Here is a 2208-nt window from a genome sequence, read left to right as displayed (position 1 = left end):
GCGTGGGGATTTGTGTGTGTGTGTCTGTGCAAATTTGGGTGGGTAGGTGAGGAGGAAAGATAATGGCAAGTTGTGTTATGTTCAGAGGGTTAGAGAGAGATAGTTTACTTAAGTGCAGGAAAGTATCCATAACAGAGTAACAAGTTCATGAGGATCCCCTGGAAGAGAAGCCTCAAATGTTTAGGATTATTTAGGAGATTATTTTAGAGTTTGGATTTCATGGGATTCAAGGCAATCGGAGCCTGAAGGACCCTTTAACAACTTGTTTGTTTTACACATGAGGAAACCAAGACTTAGAGAGGGCCTACAATTTGCTCAAATGCACAGGGGCTTGGAAATAGGACATGAGGTTCTTAGTGTGAAATGCTGATCACTGCAGCAACGTAATGTACAGAACAGGAATAAGATGGAGACAACACCCCTGCCTCCACCTCCTCTGACATCTTCCCTGGTGTAAGGAACAATGGTCCCTGCCTTCACCATAATGTTCATTGCTATTGTTGCAGAGTGAATGGAGTTGGGGCGGGGAGGGTGGCTGGCATCTGACGGGTTAAGCGGCTATTCTAAACATGAGATGAGCAGAGTTGGGTTAGGATAGCATTTGCATGTGTGGGCTTGTGGGGCAAGTCCCATGAATACTGAAAAGGAAGCCTCTCTAGTCCCCACTGCCTTCTCTTCCGCTCCCACCACTTCACTGAAACTGCCACCCAAAGGCCAAATGGGCCTCTCAATTGAAAAATGAAAGTGTCTTTGCTGTCCTCATCCTACTTGACCCCTCTGAGGCATTTGGCACCGTTGACCTCCTCTCCTTGAAACCCTGCCCTCCCCGGCTTCCACACACTCCTCCATTTCTGGTTTCCCTCCACTCCTCTGCATGCTCTTTCCCAGCTTCTCAGGGCAGCCGCCTAGTAGGATGGAAGAAGCAGTGGCTTTGGAGTTGAATGAGGGGCTCAATTTTAAACACTGACCTTCTCCAGCTACAGTACCTCAGGCAAGTCAAGCACTGAGGTCTCAGCACAATACAGAGATGATTCCTGCCTTTCCAGGTGGTCATGAAGATTAAATGGCATTGGGTCCTACTGCCCTCTCCCCTCCTCACTGGTTCCTCTTGCCCCTAAATATTGGTTTGGCACAGGATTTCATTCTCCTCCCTTCACTTGACCTGTCTGCTCTTCCTGGGCAATATAATAAAATATACTATAAGCCTTTAGTTTGCACCCTTGCGCTAATGAGATTCAAATCTCCAGTCCTGACCATCTTTCATGAGCTCTAAACCATACTCCATTGTTCACTGGAACATCTGTCTCTCCTGGGCTATCTTATAGACTCTTCAAGCTTAAAGTCAACATTGAACTCCTTTTCTCTACTCCCACCACCCCACCAAGCCTACAACTGCTCCCTACCTTAGATGTTGCCCTCTCTAATCATCCTGTCCCCTTCTCTCCTGTATCTTCCTCACCTTCCATATCCAGTTTGGTCACCAAGTTCTTAAAACATTTCTCAAACATGGCTATTCCTCTCCACTCCCTTTGTTGCTGCCCTAGTTCAGGTCATCATTCCTTGCCTGAACTACGGCAATGGCCTGTTAACCTGTCTCTCCCTGACTCCAGTTCTTCCCCAAATTCAGTCCCTCCTCAACCCAGGTAGTTTCCTAAAAGCTCAGCCTCCCCCATGACACCGGTGGCTCTCTGTGGCCTGCAGGATAAAGCCCAAGTCTGGCATTTAAGCCAAGTCCTTCCAACTGGCTCTGACCCAACGTTCCAGGCTCAACCCCCAGTGCTCCTTGCCACCTCTCCCCTGCCAAGCCCTACACACGCCCCGTACAGTCTAGTCACGCCAGGGTACTCACTGTTCTCTGATCTTGACATGCCTTCCTCTCCCTCGCTGCCTTGCAGAATACTCTGACCTCCAAAACCCAGCTCAGATATCATTCCCTTTGTCAAACATCATCCAGTTCTCTGAGGCAGAATTAATACCTCCCTGAGCTGATTTCCCGTAGAGGTCCTCTGCCCGGGCCTCCGTGATGGTTTTGATCACAGAAAGAGGCACTGGCCAAGCAGCAGGAGCTCAGGCTTTCCGGTCAAGTCCCAGTCCACCGCTTACTGGTAGTTTTATTTTGGGAAAACAACTTACCCACTGGCAGTTTCCATTTGTTTTACTTTTTTTTTTTTTTTTTTTTTTTTGAGATGGAGTCTTGCTCTTGTCCCC

The 2208-nt window shown here is 48.2% G+C and overlaps 1 protein-coding gene across 3 annotated transcripts in view; it reads right to left on the bottom strand.

Moving 5' to 3' along the window:
- The window catches only part of ATP1A2 (ATPase Na+/K+ transporting subunit alpha 2), a 28693-nt gene that overhangs the window by 9292 nt on the left and 17193 nt on the right, over positions 1-2208 (bottom strand). The window lies entirely within an intron of this gene.

This window comes from Piliocolobus tephrosceles, chromosome 1 (genome assembly GCF_002776525.5).
Source record: "Piliocolobus tephrosceles isolate RC106 chromosome 1, ASM277652v3, whole genome shotgun sequence".
Lineage (NCBI taxonomy): Eukaryota > Metazoa > Chordata > Mammalia > Primates > Cercopithecidae > Piliocolobus > Piliocolobus tephrosceles.
The sequence above is the reverse complement of the archived record's forward strand: the minus strand, read 5'-3'. Positions and strand labels throughout refer to the sequence as shown.